This window comes from Suricata suricatta, chromosome 5 (genome assembly GCF_006229205.1).
Source record: "Suricata suricatta isolate VVHF042 chromosome 5, meerkat_22Aug2017_6uvM2_HiC, whole genome shotgun sequence".
Taxonomy (NCBI): Eukaryota; Metazoa; Chordata; class Mammalia; order Carnivora; family Herpestidae; genus Suricata; species Suricata suricatta.
The window spans coordinates 115,931,708-115,949,482 of NC_043704.1; the positions used below are offsets into that span (position 1 = coordinate 115,931,708).

At 37.7% G+C, this 17,775-nt stretch overlaps 1 long non-coding RNA gene across 1 annotated transcript in view; it reads left to right on the forward strand.

Annotated features, from left to right (window-relative positions):
* The first annotated feature begins 2,838 nt into the window (after positions 1 to 2,838).
* LOC115292808 overlaps positions 2,839 to 17,775 on the forward strand; it is an 80,430-nt gene continuing 65,493 nt past the window's right edge. The window contains exon 1 of the long non-coding RNA XR_003909145.1: positions 2,839 to 2,907. This is a non-coding gene — a long non-coding RNA (uncharacterized LOC115292808). The remainder of the gene's footprint in view (positions 2,908 to 17,775) is intronic.

Consider the following 17,775-nt stretch of genomic DNA (forward strand, 5'->3'; position numbering starts at 1 on the left):
ACTGTCAACAATAGGCAAATCATGGAAAGAGCCTAAATGTCCATCACCTGATGAATGGATCAAGATGTGGTATATATATATATATATATATATATATATATATATATATATATATATACACAATGGAGTATTACATGGCAATGAGAAAGAATGGAATCTGGCCATTTGTAGCAAAGTAGATGGACCTCGAGGGTGTCATGTGAAATAAGTCAGGCGGAGAAGGACAGATGCCATGTGTTTGCACTCATAGGTCTAACAGGAGAATAGGAGAAACCTAATGGAGGACCAGGGGGTGGAGAAGAGGGAAAGGAGAGTTGGGGAGAGAGAGGGACGCAAAGCCTGAGAGACTATTGAATACTGAAAACGAACTGAGGGTTGAAGGAGAAGCAGGAGGGGGAAAAGAGGTAGTGGTAATTGAGGAGGTCACTTGTGGGGAAGAGCACTGGGTGTTATATGGAAACCAATTTGACAATAAACTATTTTTAAAAATAAATAAAATAAAATAAATATAATGCAGCAGTGACATATGATTTCAGAGACAAGGACAGAAAGAGTATATGTTTGGCTTTATCAACATTTTCTAGACTATTTCAAGCATGATGGCAAGCCTTTGGGTGATTGACAGCAGAGAAGGCATATGATCCAGTGAAATGTTTAGGTGAATGACTGTGTGGAAAAGAGCCTCCACGAGACAGGGTGGAAGCAAAGAGACTGGCCAAAAGACTGTCATGACTGTGGAGAGAGGAGTGTTGGTGGCTAGCCTAGGCTGCTAATACTTGAAAGGTTAGGAAGTGCACAGTTGTTGGATTCATGGTATATGTGTGAATTAGAGCTGATAAAATTTTCTTATGTATTAAACGTGAGACATGAGAGAAATATAGCAAGTGTCAAAGGAGTTTTGCTGTAAAGGGGAGTTGAAAAATATGGCAGTACCATGGGATAATGGTATTTAATATTTTATTATTCTATTGCATTTATTTTGTTCTCTTCTATTTTATTTGAAGAAAGCAATTAAGGGTGCCTGAGTGGCTCAGTGTGATCTCATGCTTTGTGAGATCGACCCTTGCCATTAGGCTTGGCTCTGACAGGTGAAGCCTATTTGGGATTCTCTCTCTTTCTCTGTATCCCTCCTCCTTCTCTCTCAAAATAAATAAACATTTTAAAAAAGATGACGAAGAAAGCTATTAAATATGTGTGGCAGCTGATGAGACTGACTCTGTACAGAGGAGAAAAAATTAATTTGAAGGAGAGAGAGGAGATAATTCTAAGGGTTGAATTCTTCAGTAGGTAGGTAGAGATAGAATCTGTTAAAAAATCAGCAAGTTATCTAAAATAATGGCCCAAGAAGTTCATCTGTTTTAATGGAAGAGACAACAGAATGCATATATGCATGTGCTCATTGATAGTGGGAAGATGGAAAAGGTAACATATTGATTATTTTATTTCTGTGAATTTCTTTTTTTTAATTTTATTTATTTTTGATACAGAGAGAGACAGATCATGAGAGGGAGAGGGGCAGAGAGAGAAGGAGATACAGAATCTGAAGACAGGCTCCAGGCTCTGAGCTAGCCGTCAGCACAGAGCCCGACGCGGGGCTTGAACCCACGAACATGAGATCTGACCTGAGCCGAAGCCGGAGGCCCAACCGACTGAGCCACCCAGGCGCCCCTATTTCTGTGAATTTCTAAGCAAGGTCATTAGCTTAATGAGAGGGTGAAGATAATGTTAGTGGTAAAAGCAAGAAAAAATGTGAAATGCATAGTCTGGAAGAGGAAGTGTAAATTTGCTAGCAGCATAGGATAGTATTACTGTAAGGATATTAGGAATTAAGAATATTTTTCTGAGGTAACATTAACAAAACACTTGTTTCCAAGATAAATTTAAATTTGTGTCCTTAATATTCGAAAGCTACCTTTGCAATGAAGTAGCTGCTAGTAGCTTGTGGCTATTGAGTGGGTGAACTGTGACTAGCATGTGTTATTTGCGTGTAAGTGCATGTGTGCACACTTCATGTGTTGGGCAGGGAGGATTTCAGGCACATTGCATGTATGTTGTATTGTATTTTGAATTGCATATATGAGGCTTTTTTGCATGAGAGTAAAACTTTAGAGACTAAGTGAGAAGGAGCACATGTACACGCAGTTTTATAGAAAAAAGGAGGAATTGACATTCATGTATTTATTGAGTGCTTATAATGTGCCAGGCGCCGCATGAATGATATGTTTCATTTAATGCTGGCAAAATGCCTGGGATAGGCATTGTTATTCCCTCTCTTAAAAGCACAAGAAAACCGTAGTTAAGGGGCACAGAACCAGAAAAGTGGCAGATGCCACATTCAAAACCAGGTCTATTTTCCTCCAAACCCTATGTGCTTTGCACCTATTTCATGCTGCATCATTATTTTCCAGTAAAGACAAAAGTCAAAGTTTCTAGAGGCACAGTCTCTTCTAACTCCCAGGGTCTCCCATAAATCAGGAATGCCAGTCCCTCTTGGAGGCCCCCAAATCTGGTCTTCATTACCCAAGGTCACTTTTTTTTCCTATTTCTTCCATTAAAACGTTAACAAAAAGGCAAGACACGATTTCAGAACTATCTTTGGATACACGTGCAAAACAAATGAATAACGCTGAGGGCAGAGGGAAAAGTCTTGTCAGAACCACTCTGATCCTTGGGGCTTGGGATTCCTTGGGTAGTGACTGGGTCATGAACTAGGCCAAGCCTCACACCGAGTTCAAAACAGTCATTCTTTGAAGTTGTGTATTTTCAGGAACATTTCTTTCTTCCTTTATAGGCTTACAGGGATGAAAATCTGTTAGATGACACGCAACCTGCCCTTTCAAAGCTCCTCAAGTACCCTGGGGATTTTGCAGCCATCTGGAATTTGCTGTCATGCTGTGATTTCTGCAGGTTTGTTTAACTTTTAATCTCTCCAGTCACATCTTTTATTATACACTCCATGCATAATTTTTGCATTATATAGTCTTTAAAAAAAACAGTGGGCTGAAATTGCTCAATTTAATCACAAATGTGACTCTGATAGGACTCCATGTCTTAAAAGTTATTTCCCTCCTTCCTCACATTTAAGAAAAAAGAAACGTGTTTCGGCTGCAACAGATTTGTTGCTCAGAAATTAAATCCCATCCTCCTAAGGAATGCAGTATTGAGAAGGTTTGGAGGAAGGCTGAGTACTTTCAATAATCATTATTAGCAACCAACATAACTTTAACTTACCGATTTATTTACTATCTGTACTTTCCTAGGTGTTATTGCCCTTGGCTTTTAGCTGTTTATCATGCTTCTAAATTATAGCACATTAAGACCAGAAAAAGAATTGCTGATATGTAATTATGGACAGGCTTTTAGCTGTTTATCATGCTTCTAAATTATAGCACATTAAGACCAGAAAAAGAATTGCTGATATGTAATTATGGACAGGGTAACTACCCCAAAAATGAATTTGCTAAAGATTAATTACCAGGTAACTGTTCTCCTCATCCTTTTTTGAATACAATGGTGCCGTTTTACTTCCTTTCTTCATAATAATTTTCACCCAATAATTTTAATTTTAAGGACACTTTCCATTTTCTTCGAGGGGTTCCCTGATACCCCACCACCATTTGGGGGGCCTGTACTTAGAACTGCTTTTCTGTATCTCTCACATGTGAGAATTTGATGAACCACTTAGTTGAACTGCTTGTGCCTACTTGCATACTAACTCATCATCGTTTCTACGACCATAGCTGTGTTTGCTCCAGTTCTATAACCAAGTATCTCACAATTTTATTTTTGGCTCTCTGGCTCTCTCAGAATGCTGCCTGAGTCATCACAATACCATTTCCCGGGATAGATACCGACCTAAACCCAAGCCATCAGTAGAATCCTACTCCGAATGGAATAGAATATCCAAAGCCACTACTCTGCTGTCCACTTGACTTATAGCATTTCTCCTGTCTAGGAATTGTGCTCTTTCTTCACTTGCAGGAACTGACACCTTTGATTCAATTGAATGCCTCTCTCCTTTCCCAGTTACTTTAATTTATATCTCTATCTCTCAGGCCAGAGAACACCCTGATCACAGCAGACAGTAGGGTTTTCAGCTTTGCTCCTGCAGCTGAACCAAAGGAGAATTTGTCCACCCCTGATACACAGCAAGCCAATAAAATTACTGAGCTCTTGCAGTGAAGAAAGATAGACTTATTGATTGGTGTGGTGACACTCAGGAGATGGGGGATCTAATGCTTGAAAGTCTTGAGTTCCGTAATGTCTTGCAACTGAGGGTCTTTAAGGGCAACAGTTAAGAGTATGGGGTTTAGGGTCATGGGTTCTTCTGATTGCTCAAGGATTGAGTAAACTTCAAAATGTGTGTTAGAGTTGCTATCTTTGTTAGCAAAAGTAGAGGCCATACACCTCATGACTGTTTCAGTTCTCATTCCCATGGGCTAGATTTTCATTATCTCAAGGAAAGCACATTCTACGTCCCTTCCTGGTGTTTTCTCCAATAATTTTTAAATGGGCTATGTGACCTCCAGACTTAATTCTGTTGGCAGTTTCACTACTATCCTTCTCTGTAATAATCCTTCAGTTATTCACACGTGAAGCATCCTTAAAAGACTATTATGCACTGAGCACTATGATACAAAGATGCAGACCACACAATGTATATGAATATCAAAAAATAAAAAGGAGAAAGTATTTAAGATTCAAAAAAGTCAAAGCCATCAATTAAATACTTGGTAAGTTTCATTATATCAACTTTAAAGTGTTCTGTTGAAAAGGATGTGTTTGGAGTCATTCTAAAATAGAATTGGAATGAATGACCATTGGAGAGAATTTGCTTTGCTCACCTATGTATGAACTGGACCCAAACCTCTGAACTGGGTGAAACGGCAACTGTTTCAAGCACTGATTTGAGAAGTCAGCAGGAGAATGGACATCCTGACCATAAGATTGATGATTATGGGTTTCTGAGATAAAATCAGCAGTTAATTAATATATAGCACTGAGTAGTGTAGCTTGCTAAACCCCCCGCAGAAAACTTTCTCTCCTTCAACTCATCCCTTGCTTTTTCCTCATAAAATATCCTGCTTTCTCCCTAGAAGCAGGAACAGTATTTGGCTTTCTACCTGAATCCGTGCTCCTCAGATTGCAGTTCTTTAATCCCAAACAAACATTCGTTTGAGTCTCTTTGTGGCTGTTTATGTTCAAGTTGACAATTTTATATGAGAAACATAAATAAATAAATAACCAAACCCACTATCAAACCAGTTAAAGGACAGGGAAAGACTAGGGTCAATTTTTAAACCAAATTATGTGATTATTTTAAAAAGTAAAAAGGGAATTCTACAAGTAAATAAGAAAAAGATCATCAATGTAGTAAATAGGAGTCAGGAATATAAACAGGTGATTTAAAGAGGACAATGTATAAAAGCTCGAAAAGATAGATATCTTGTAAGAGGGAGAATCCTAGCAAATCTAAATCCACATTGCTTCTGTTTCCGTTGCTGTTGTGACCTACAGCCTAGAAACTTCTGCTTAGCCCTGCAGATAGGCATGCTAATCATTGAAGGGATTTTGTTTACAGCTGAGATTTGTAAAACCTGCTCTTCATTGGAAAGTTTCCTCCCCCAAAGATGTGAGGAAGTACATACAGAAATGACCATGTCATATTTAAGATTTACAGAAATGATGTGACCAGGATCCTCTATGCAAGTTTCAACTGACCAAGGACAAAGAAGTTCTATGACCTTCCTCAGATGTTTACCAACATCAGTCACCTTTTGACTTTAATCTCCTCCTGCTTCCCATTTGCTAACATAGAAAAAGCTCTAGTCTCGTGTGTGTGTGTCTGTGTGTAGAGGGGGGTTCTTTAGGACAATAGTCTATCCCAACTCAGGTTGTTGGCTTTCTGAATAAAGCTGTTTTTCATACCCCAACATCTTGCCTCTTGACTTATTGGCTTTTTCTGAAGTGAACGGAAAGAACAAGTTTGTGCTTGGTTATATCTTTACTTATTCATTCATCAAATATTAGTTGTGTGTTAGGGACAGTGAAAACACTTGAGATACACTAGTGAAAAAAAGCAATGAAAACTCATACTCTTGTAGGATGGTAAAAAAGAAATCATAAAAAATAAAAACAAAAAAATGAGCAATGGGGAGGGGTTTTTTTTTCCAGCGAAGAGATAATGTGAACAAGCTAGCCTCAATCCTGTTGTTTTGACAAATACAAGTTAAAATAATGGAATTCACTTATTCTCCTATTTCATTGGATAGAGGAATGATATCAAAATATGGGGATCTTATGGATTAGATTGTGTATGCCAGAATATATCTTGAAATATTAACCTTCAGTACTTCAGAATATGACGTTACTTGGATATGAGAACTTACAGAGTTAATCAAGTAAAAATGAGGTCATTAGGTCTAATTCAGTATGACTTGAGTCCTTGTAAAAAGGGGAAATTTTGACACAGAGACAGACATGCACAGAGGGAAGACCATGTGAGAACACATAGTGAGAAGATGGCCATGCCATTGTCATGATGCATTTATAAGCCAAGGAATGCCACCGATTGCTGGCAAACACCAGAAACTAGACAAGGCAAAAAGGTTTCCCTCTAAAGCCTTCCAGAGGGAGCATGGTACTACTGATCCCTCAATTTTAAACGTGTAGCCTCCACAAATGTGAGACAATAAATTTCTGTTGTTTTAAGCCATCTAGTTTTTGGTACTTTGTTAAAACAGCCCTAGGAAACTAGGGCAATGAGATCAGGGCTATTAGAAGAATCTGTTAAAATGAAAAGGAGGCTATTCAAAGAAAAATAGTTGCAGTATAACTTGAACAATGTTAGGCTAAAAAGAAATAAGTTCCCATGGCAATTATGCAAAGAGCACTTGATCCATATAGATTGGACAGAGAAAGTTTCTCTTGGAATATGTAGCCTGAACAGATACTTAAAGACTCAACCTGGAACTAGGTTGTATAAGAAGAGTTGGACATTTATCAGATAGAAGGGTAACATGGAGATCAGAAGGCACAGGTTTTCTAGGACAACAATTATGCAATCCTTGGTGGAGCTGTCAAAAGGTCAGGGTGAAGAGAGGGTTGTCTATGCAAGGCCCTGTTTGACAGGCTAAGTAGTTGGCAATCACTCTGAGCAATTAAGAATCATCAGGAGAATTCAAGGCAAAAATAACATCATAGTAATTCTTGATGACTGAATTCATTTAAGAGATTAAACCCTTCTGCTGAGATACTCTGCTCAAGACCACTCACCTGAGAAATGAATAGGGAAGCTGAATTCCAACCTATGTTCTACCTCTTACGCCTGATGTATGGAACAAGTGACATTCTCTCTGTCATTTTTCTATCTGAGAGGACAACTTTGCCTATGATGCCCCTGCCATTATTCCAAGCCTCCACCTATGTCATTTACCAGGCTTTCTTAAAAAGTTAGAATAAGTGCTTTTAGGCCAACCATAATGTGTTTTCTTCTGTAGCACCCATCAACTCTACTGCTGATGGCGCCTTTCCATCTGCTCTCAGGAATCAACTTATCAGGAAAACTACTTCCTCTATGATCTGACTAGATAACAATTTACTTTTTGGCAAAAAAAAGTCCTCTGCTTTAGAGGATATCTGTTTATTTCAATCTTATAAATCCTGTGTACTAGAAACTCTACTATCTATGGGATTCAAAACATTTATTGATCTCTGTAGGTTAGAGGTTCAGGTTGACCCTGTAAAAATGGACCAGATGTAGTCCAGATGGGGGACAGAAGAAGGTATGGCAAAACATACTACTTCTGTATGTGGAAGAAGACTTAATAATGAAGCTCTAAAATATATTTAGTGCTTGATCTGAATGTTAATAATATGAGTAAAGATTTTCTGCTAGCCTACCAAGAAAGAGAAAAATATTTCAGGCCAAAAAAATAAAGCTGAGGTAAGGAAATGAGACACAGGGCTATGTGATTTATCTGGAGAAGTTAAAGTAATTTCTAAGACTAGCTTCCAGGAAGGCAGGGATGTGGAAGGAAAGAAAAGTGGGAAATAAGTCTAGAGAGTTAAGGAGACATAAGTAAAAGAGTCTGTATATCCTATTTTTATTAGCTTTGAGGAGTTGGAAATAAAACTACTTTTTCCCCCCTTCTGAGTTCAGATCCAATTGACAGATAATGCACCAAAGCCATACAGGTGTCGATCAATCCAGCTTTACTGCTGATAAACTGATGCAGAGAATGGAGGACTCAGACCCTCATCCTCATTCCCTTTCATGCTGAGGCCTGGGGACTGTGATAAAGCACTGAGACTGTACAGGAGGTGTAACACCCAGCATTGTTCTCTACTGTGCAAGACAGAGTGCGAGAGAGTGACACCCTCTGTGGTTGCAGCTTCACAAAATTATAAATCGTGCTTTGTGGAACATTCTTGCCTATTCCAGATGTGGAATAAATTCAACATAGGATAGACCCATATTCAACCTTGTCAAATATTCACAATTGCTTTCTAAAATTGTTGTAATGTGGAAGTCATGTGTCTTATGTTTTCCACAAGATTATATGTTGTGGGAGGCTCCATGCTTTAGTGTGAGATATATTAGACATACAGACAGTGCAAATAGACATGTATAGTTTAAGGATATTTATGAATGATGTGTAACTGCAGCCCCCACAAGCAAAGGAAAGTTACCAACACCTCAGAAGCCTACCCCTGTTCTTAGGTATCAACACCGCCCTGTCCATCTTCCCCTCTCAGCTAGCTCCTATATGATTTTTATGATAATAACATCTTTGTTTTAACTCCTATTTTATTACCTATGACTAGATCCCTAAATAGTATTACTTAGTTTCATCTGTTTTGGATTTAATTTTACACATGAGATCATAACAAACGTATTCTTTGGTATCTGGCTTCTTTGTCTCAACTATATGTTGTGAGACACAACCGTATTGTTGCATGTAGCAGTAGCTAACTTTTGTTGTATTTTGTGTTTGTTGTTGTGTCCTCTTATACCAATACAACATAAAATATATACCCCTCTGCCTCAGACAAACATATGAGCTATTTCTGGTTTCTACTAATATGAAAGGTGGTGACATCAACTACTGTATATGCCCTGGTACATATGTGAAAAGTTTCTCAAGGATGTATTCCTTCCAGTGGACTTGGGGTATTTCTACTTTCATTTATCAAGTAATGCCTGTTTTTCCCAATGAGTGCAGCAGTTATACGTTGGTACATGTGCATCAGACTTAGTGTTCCCATCGTCAGTATTAAATTTCTCATGTCTCATCATCACTGATACTTGGAACTGTCAACCCTTAAACATTTTAGCCAATCAGTGTGTCTCTAGAGGTGCTTCTTTGTCATTTTAATTTGCATTCCTGTGAGTACTAATAAGCCTGAGCACCATTTCATATGTTTATTAGCTGTTTGGATTGTCCTGTTTGGGACCCGCTTTTTTGAGATTTTGGCAGTGTTTTCAGATGGTTCTGTTGTCTTCTTTTTTTTTTTTTTTATCAAGTGGCATCCAACACTAAATGTGAAAAGCAACACTATTAAATTTTTAGAAAATATAGAAGCACATTCTCTTGATGCAGGAGTAAGAAAGGACTTCCCAAACAATACACAGCATATTCAATGGAAAGGAACAGATTGATATATTCAACTTAATATTTGAAACTTCGCCAAAGGCACTTTAAGGGTTGTAAATGGATAAGACAAGTGAGAGATAGATGATAGTTATACCCAACATAACTGAAATAAAGAATTCCCACTTTTACTCATCTAATGGGTTAGCTCCAACCTGGTAAAAAAAAATCTTCATTTCCAGGAAATATCTGATTTCTTGGGATTGGAGGAAGGGTGAGGAGAAAGAGGACCAGGGCTGTGATTCTCCTGATGCCTTTCATGGAAATGAGACTGGAAGAATAAAATTATTTTCTAAGGTTCCCTGGGTTCCTGTTATTTGTTTGCTTGTTTTTCTTTTAGCCAGTTGGGTTTGACCTCTGCTTCTGTAGTTATCCAGAAAGGTTGCCGCCTCTTTCAGGGGAAAGAAATAAGAAATCTATTAGGAAAGAAATCTATTTCTGCTTTTCAGTTTCATAAAGCTACCCCACAAAAAAACACTTTTTTCCTTTTTTAAAAATCAAGTTAACCAGTTTGTCAATTTGTCTAGATTTTGAGTCATTATAATAATTTGTCCATCATCTGTGTTTTTCTGTAATACTTGTATAATTTATATTTTACATACAGATTTTCAAAACTTATCCTGGCATCTGGTGAAGAGTGAGTCTATTTTATCTCTTTTCCTGGACGGTAGCATCACTCATTATATTGTTTTAATTACAGATATTGTCTAATATGTCTAACAAAACCATTTAGCACCTGATACCCTTTAAAAGCCAGACTCCCTGGTCATCATTGTCTACAGGCCCATTGATTCATTCCTGCTCATTTTTTATCCCATTGCTGTTTAGTACAGACGGTTGGTAGGTGCTGCGGACTGAATGTTTTTGTGCTCCCCTAAGTCATATGTTGAAGCTGTGATCCCAAGAGTGATGCTATTTGGAGGTGGGGCTTTGGGGAGGTATTAGGTCATGAGAACGGATGCCTTTTGATGGTAAAAGTGTCTTTATAAGTAGGGACACAAGAGAGATTATCTCTTTATGTTGTAGAAGATACAGCAAGAAGAAAGCCTCCTGTAAACCAGAAAGAGGGCCCTTACTAAGAAACCAACCATGCTGGCACACACTCACTTGATGTCCAGCCTCCATAAATGTAAGAAATAGATGTTTGTTGTTTGACCAGTCTAGGGTGTTTTGTTATAGCAGCCAGACTGACTAAGACAGCATGCAAAATAATGGCCTACCAAGGATGCCCATGTCCTAATCCCTGGAATGTGTTAGTGTGCTATAATATATGACAAAGGAGAATTAAAGTTGCAGAGATTATTAAGGTTGCTAATCAGCTGACCTTACAGTAGGGAAGTTATTCTAAATTTTCTGAGTCTGTGTATCCAGTGTAATTTAAGGGTCCTTGAAGATGGATGAGAGAAAAAGAAGAAAAGTTCAGAGTGGTGTTAAGTGGGTAGGACTCCTGTCACTGTTGATGGATTTGAAACTGCGAGAGGGGTTATGGGCCAAGACTATCAGGCAATTTCAAGAAATTTTGAAAAGACAAGGAAACAGATTTTCCTGTAGAATGTTCAGAAAGATAACATTCCTGATGCCTTGATTTTAGGCCAGGGAGACTTGTGTTAGACTTTTAACATACAATAAGAAAATTAATTTATGTTATTTTCAGCAATTTAGTTGTGGTACTTTGTTACCACAGCAATAGACAATTCATATAAATAGTCATTACTTTTCAGCTGGAAATCTCTTCCTGTTTTCTTCTTTTCTAGTTCTTATATCAGTGCCATGATTTAGGGAAAATGGGACTGTTGAAATAAGTAGTTAGTCAACCGTCTGAAGTGTGCTAATTATTCTTCTGTTATATCTTCTGCAGTGCAGTTGTGAGATATGCAACAAGGTATAATTTTCCTTTATGCACTCCTTTTAAGAAGACATACTTCTGCATTTGTAATGCATAACCTGGTCATTAAGTTAGTCTTTTTGCTTCTATGTGTCTAGTGTTTGGTGTCAGTATTCCCCTTCCTCCTTTATCTTTGCTTTTGCTTCTAGGCTCAAACATTTTAGGTTCAAACATTTTCTGAAATAGCCTCTAGATATTTTTTCTTTGAGTTCACTCTGAGTAAGAAATATGAATTTGATCACTTCTAAGTAAGCAAAATATATGTTATTTCAAAAAGAAAATCTTGGGGTACCTGAGTGGCTGAGTTGGTTAAGCATCCGACTTTTGATTTGAGCTCAGTTCATGATCTCATGGTACATGAGTTCGAGCCCTGTGTCTACACTGACAGCACAGAGTCTGCCTGGGATTATGTTTCCCTCTCCCTCTCTCTCAGAAATAAATAAGTAAGCATTAAAACTATAGTTAAAACATTCTTTTCTACCTTTACTTCTCTGAATCAGACAATAGCATACAGGAGATGTTTTCTAATTAGACTAACAAATTAATCCAAGAAATCATTCCATCTACTATAATCTTGCCAAGAGCCATTTCAGTATATCTAACATTCTATAGTAATTATAGATAACAGACAATGCCTACATCTTTGACCACAGTAATTTTGTCATGTGAAATGCTCCTAATAATATTTTAATACTTTGTCTAATATTCTTATGTTTGCCTCTTAAATCTGTTCATCTTTTATGTAAAGTAACGACCTTGCAAAGTTGTCTCGGTCTTCAAGGGCTTGTTCATCAATTGCTCTCATTACAGACTCTATATTAACAATATGACTCCAAACACTGTACTGTATTTGGGATCTCTCTGGATGAATCACTCTACTCTGACTTTCCTCATTTTCCTTTTGGGTAATAATTATTCTCTTGACTTTAGTAACACCTGAAACATCTTTCCTTTGAAATCTTCTCTTCAAAAGCAACTAGGCTCAGGTTCATTTCTTTTTCATATCTGTCTATTTTGTTCTTTAAGGTTTCAAACATTCTCCTAAGGAATTCTCTCTCTTCTTCCAATATAACAAGCTTGTTTTCCTTTATAATTCTTTCATACCCACACTGCTTCACACTTCTCCTGTTTTGAAGATAAAAGTAAAGAAGCATGTCTTTAAAGAAAATTCAATTATTCTTTGATTTCTTATGAAGATCTGATTTATGAAAAGGTAATCTACCAAACACATGTGTTTCAAATTCTCATCACCTTTTGTTTTACAATAATTTCAAGAAGCTTTTTTTTCCTTTGGTGTATCCATGAAGGTGGCATTTTCCTTCATAATTAGGGCCTTGTTTTTTTTTTCCTCTCTCACTTTCTTTTTTAAACTCTAGCTTCATCTGTGACAGTCAAAGTCTCGGTGTCTAAATTCTAAACCCAAGGGTAAAACTTATGTGATTAACACATTTAGAGCCAACTGAAATCCATGTGGCACCCAACGAGTGTTTAGTTATGTGCTGACGACCTGGACCCCACAGGGCAGCTCCCTCACGTGGCTGTTCATAAAGTCAAAGCAACAGGAAGGAAAGTATAAATTTAGACAGTGAGCCTAATGCCTCTTGCTAATCATAGCACCTTTTATTTAGAGGCATGGACATTAGTAATTCATAGGAGTTTTTATTTCAAGGCATAAATTGATGCATGATTTAGGTTATATTCCTCCTACCTGGCTGAAAAATGCAGTAAAAACAATAAAAGAAAATCACGCTCTTCACCAGTGCCCTGAAAGCCTGGCGCTAGGGACAACTGACATTAACTGAAACTTGGGAAAGGTGAGTATAGCAGTGTGTATCCATCAGAGAAATGGCACATGCCAAGTTGCTGAGTGTGAAGAAACATAATTTGTCCAAAACAATGCACGATGGCCAAATTATAGATTACATGTGAGGACACGTGGTGAGAGCAAGGAGAGAAGACAGCAGAGGAAATGTACCTTAGGAATATATATCGTATAAATATAATGTCCCTTACAAATATATACTATGTAAGTATGGTATCTTATAAACTATATTAAAGAATTTGGTTTTTACTCCCATATCAATGCCATGGCCATGAAAATATTTTAAACAAGGAAGGAATATAAAATGCTCATTTTAGAAAGATCACACAGGCTTTACCAGGGGAAATGGATTGAACACACATAATCCCTGAGTCAGAAGTGTTCACTAAGGAAGTGTCAGAGTCATCAGGCAAGAAGATGACTGTGGTCAATTCTTAAAACCATGCAGTAAACATGGAAAATAAGTGGATGAATCTGGGGGGTATTAAGTAAATGAAATCCTTGGAGTTTGAGAAAGTGCTGGCTTCTCACAGCAATGAATCCTACTGTAATGTAATCCTATCCCACTGTGTCCCTCACTAGACTGAAAGCAATGGGTTAGCAAAAGAGCACAGATCATGGATGCTGTTGTCTGAATGAAATTAAAAGTGAAGGAGCGCCTGAGTGGCTCAGTCGGTTGAGTGTCCATCTAAAGCACAGGTTATGATCTCAGGGTTCAGAGCCCGCTTAGGATCCTGTTTCCCTCTCTCTCTGCCTCTCCCCCACTCAAACTCTATCTGTCTCCAAAATACATTTTAAAAACGTGGAAATAATCTTAAAAAGTGGAAATAATATATGTAAAGTCAGGGAGAGGTAAAGAAAGGAGCTTGTGGTCAGAGCATGCAATGTTTTTTATTTCAGAGATGGGATCGTTTTTGTGATTTTTTATAATTGTTAAAATTATATCATATATAATATATACTTATATTATTAAAATTATAACATAATTTTATGTTATGATCCTGATCGTGATTTATTGATACACACTATAGCTGATGATTGTTGGAGGAGAGAAGCTAAATAATTTGAGATTGATTTGCTGGATAATGCATACATGTTGAGAGATACATGTGTGTATGTACGTTTACGCACATCTATTTCTTTAATGGTAATGGCAGAAATTAAAATAAGGTAGGAAGTTTTAAGTTCCTTACACACTTCCTCGGCGAAAAAGCAGTGAGACAAAATGATGAGTTGGTAGTCATGAATGCATAGTACTAGACATAAGGATTGTTAAAGAAGTGGAAATTTTAATACCAAAACTAATGGCATAAAAGATGGCAATAAACATGAAAGCATCAGACCCTGATGTATAATCTTGGGAGACTAAGCAGTCAGTAGATAAGAGAATATTGGAGGAAAGGTTTTCCTTCACATAGAACTAAGTCTCAGGTAGAGCCTTGATGTTTTTTTCCAAAACTCTGAACCCTCCACAGATATTCCTGCAGATGAGTAAAAAAACACCAATAAGCCAACAGGGATCAACTGAATTAACAAAAATGGTTATAGACAGTAAAAAGACCTGAAAGTGTGAAGAAAAGGATATTTCATCCTGGACCATAGAAGAATGTTATTATAAATAGTTCCCATCTCCAGAGAACCCTTCTTGCTAGATTTATCGAAAAATATTTCAAATAGAAACTCTGAACTGAAGCATTTTCAAGAGCAATAAAATACATATGGATGTTTGTCTTAGAGAATGTACATGTGAAACAATAGACTGAAAGAATCCAAGTTTGTCCGTCCTCACACAAACACAAACATCCAGAGACACAGACCAGGATGTAGACAAGCACAGACAAAACCGAATGACCCACAGGTACCTCAGACTGAAGAAGCCTATCTTCTCTTCATTCAAGTTTTTAAATAATTACTTTAAGGGTATTTAACGAAATGAGGAATATGAGTTTAGTGTCGAGTTTCTACTTGAAATATTTTAAAATAAATCTAGCAAGAAGAGTCCTCTGGAGAAATGAGCCATTTATAATAATATTTCATCAGGTAATTAGTTCTTATGGTGTTATTGTGGTTTGAATATAGTTACGCCAGTAGAGAAAATAGTACTTCTATCAACAGTCTCGGGGTACATACACTCTTTTTTATTTTTGTACCATTTCTGATGACAGCCGATGTCAAGCTTGCTTTAGTTTAGAAAGGACCCAAGATAGAGTCTATTTCAGCAAGCAAATGAACTGGAATCATTGGTATGTGTCAAACTGTGCTTATTCTAAATGATTTTTAAAAACTGGTTCGTTAACTTGTTTTTGGAAATTGTGTGCAGAATGATGTGATATCAATGACTTAGAACTGCTCACTTGCTTCATTAGCATATCATCTGGGAAAGCTGAATTGCCTTAAAGAAAATAGCTTTTTGTTCAACTATCCTCAGGGCTCAGTATGTGAATGAGAATGTTAGTGTGTGAATGTGTGTGTGTGTGTGTGTGTGTGTGTGTGTGTGTGTGAAAGTGTGTGTATACACATCATTTGAATTTTGTTAATATCCTGAGTCAGTAATATTGCCTTTCTCATTTATAATTTGTGTAAAGTTTATTTACTCATTTTCAGAGAGAGAGAAAGAGAGAGAGAGAGCCCGCGCGCGAGCATGCACACATGTACATGAGCCAGGGAGAGGCAGAGAGAGAAGGAGAGAGAGAATCCCAAGCAAGCTCCGTGCTGTCAGCGTGGAGCCAAATGAAGGGCTCCAGCCCACGAATTGTGAGACCATGATCTGAGCCCAAATCAAGAGTCAAACATTTAACCGACTGAGCCACCCAGGTTCCCTTCTTGTTTATAATTTTTGATGCAATACTTTTGGTTGGCTATAGTGATTCTAAAAAGCAGAGAAGATACAAACACAAGAAATTCCTGGAGCATGAAAGATAAGGAGGAAAATGATCGGAATAATATTAAACTATACTCATGAGTGGGATCAACAAGTTATTTCCATAATCATGTTTTGATACAACTTTAAGTTTTATTCAGAATGAAATAAAATGAGTGCTATGGTCTTAATGTGTGTCCCTCCAAATATTCCAGTCCCTTCAAAAAGCATATGTTGCAATCTTAATCACCAAGGTGATATTAGGAAGTGAAGCCTTTAGGCAGTGACTCGGCTACCCTCGTGTTTGGGATTGGCGCTGTTATAAAAGATGCCCCACATAGCTCCTTGGCCTTTCTGTTATGTGGGTGCACAGTGAGTAGACGGCTGCCAGTGAGGACACAAGCATTTAATGGACACCCCTGATGCCTTGATCTGGGACTCCCCAGTCTCCAGGAGAGTGAAGGGATTGGCTCACATGACTATAGAGACCAAGGAGTCTCATAGTCTGACCTCTGAAGGCTGGAGACCCAGGAAAGCTGGTAGTGTAATACTGGTCTGAGTCCAAAAGCTTGGGGAGCAGGTGTATATCAGCTGATGATGTAAGTCCCAGTCCAAGGGCAAGAGAACACTGAAGTCCTTACTCAGGTAGGCAGGGAGAAAGGGGATACATTCATTTCTGTTCTAATCAGGCCCTTAATGAATTGAATGATGCCCACTTGCATTGCTGAGGGCAATCTACTACACCGAGTCTATTGATGCTAATACTAGTATCAGCCAGAATCACCCTTATAGACGGAGAAATAATGTTTAACCTGGGCATTGCCAGGCCCCCTCTAATCAACCCATAAAACGAATCATCACAGATAGTTTCTATATTATTTGCTAACTGCTTATGTTTATAATATGTTTAACTGCTACCTCATTTTAGATTGTGGCTTTTAATATTATACATCTTCTTTGGTCTCTTTTAATGCTTTTTGGCTTGAAGTCAACTTTGCTATCTGATTTCCAGGATCTCTGTTTTCTTTTTGTCTGATAAATCTTTATGCATTCTGTTATTTTCGACCCATTTGAGTCGCTGCATTTTAAGTGTGTCTCTTGTACTTAGCATACAGTTAGATTTTGTTTTTTAAGCCAATTTTAAAATATTATTCTTTAAATAACCAAGTTAATTAAGCCCATTTGTACTTATCAGTATAATTCTTATGTTTGATCTGAATTCTGTCATTTCATCTTAGGTTCTTTTTTGCATTTGTTTATTTTTTAATTTTTTTGTTATTTACTTATTTATTTAATAGTTTATTGTCAAATTGATTTCTATATAACACCCAGTGCTTCTCCCCACAAGTGCCACCCACCATGACCATCACCCCCTCCCTCCCCCTCCCCCTTCAGTCCATGGTTCATTTTCAGTATTCAATAGTCTCTCATGATTTGTGTCTCTCACTCTCCCCAGCTCTCTCTCCCCCTTCCTCTCCCTATGGTCCTCTGTTAGGTTTCTCCTGTTAGACCTATGAGTGCAAACATATGGTAACTGTCCTTCTCTGCCTGACTT